Source organism: Corvus brachyrhynchos, unplaced genomic scaffold, assembly GCF_000691975.1.
Source record: "Corvus brachyrhynchos isolate BGI_N302 unplaced genomic scaffold, ASM69197v1 scaffold97, whole genome shotgun sequence".
In the NCBI taxonomy this organism is placed as follows: Eukaryota; Metazoa; Chordata; class Aves; order Passeriformes; family Corvidae; genus Corvus; species Corvus brachyrhynchos.
The window spans coordinates 5,261,835-5,262,963 of NW_008239758.1; positions in this window are offsets into that span (position 1 = coordinate 5,261,835).

Genomic DNA, 1,129 nt, shown 5'->3' on the forward strand with positions numbered 1-1,129 from the left:
CACGGAAGGGACGGACATTGGAGGCACCTGTGTGAGTGTGGGTTTTTTAAATAGCCACCAAAAAAATAAAAAGCGCAGCCTCTCCCCCGACCCCGAGGTGCGCCCACGCCGCTATTTTCAAACACGCATGTGAGAGAGAAGGGCTCTGTTTTGGGGAGTGGCGAGTGCTCTGTCCCCGCTCTCTGAGCGAGGATGCGGCGACCCCAGCGCACCCTCGGCGGGGACGCGTCACGGTGCGACCTCCCCACACCCCACGGGGCTTTGGGGACAGCTCACGACTGCAATGCCATACAGCGTTATGTGCACTCCGTTCTATGGATATGTAAAGAACACATATATTCTTGTGTTCCGCTATCATTTATGGCGCCGTGTTATACTCCACGATGCTGCGTGACGCGATGCGACGTGACAGCCCTCGGCACGGCCCGGCCCCGTCGTTGTCCCCGGGCCGCGGGGCCGCCCCGCCCCGAGGCGCCGGTGAAGGGCGCCCGCGTCGCTGCGCTGGACTAGAGGACGGGTTTCGGGGGATTCCCTCCTGTCTCCCCACCCGGTATCCCAGCTCCTGCCAGTCCCTTCTCAGCCTCTTATCCCCTCCTTTCTTTTCTCACTCCCCCAAATCTTGCTCATTTCCCCGGTGAAGGTGTGTTCTCTCCTTCCGTCCGTTATCGCTATTTTAGCCCCGGGAACTGGAGGGGCATGTATGTTTATCCCTCCCTCCTTCACCCGAAATTGTCTTAGAGAAAAATAAAACCAGCCGAAAACTTAAATCTGCCCGAGGACCCCGGACTCGCCCTGTCCCGACCAGTTTATCCCAGCACTACCCATCCGCAGGTACTGGGAGGGGGTTTATTTGTGGGGTCAGTCAGCACCTCCCTCCGTCACCCTATGGCCTCCCCATCCCCATGTTATCACACCTGTGCAGAGGGAGGTGTGACCCAGCCGGGATGGTGCCGCTGAGCCCCGGCACGGCCTTTGCCCCGAAGCTCCGTCCCGGAGGGCAGGGGGCCCGGAGGTGTCGGTGCTCGGGAGCCCTGGGGGTGCCGGCCCTCAAAGGCCCCCCAGCTCCTCGGTCCGCTCCCCGGGTGGGTGTTCCCCTCTCGAGGGGGGCGGAGAGAGGCAGGCCGGGGCA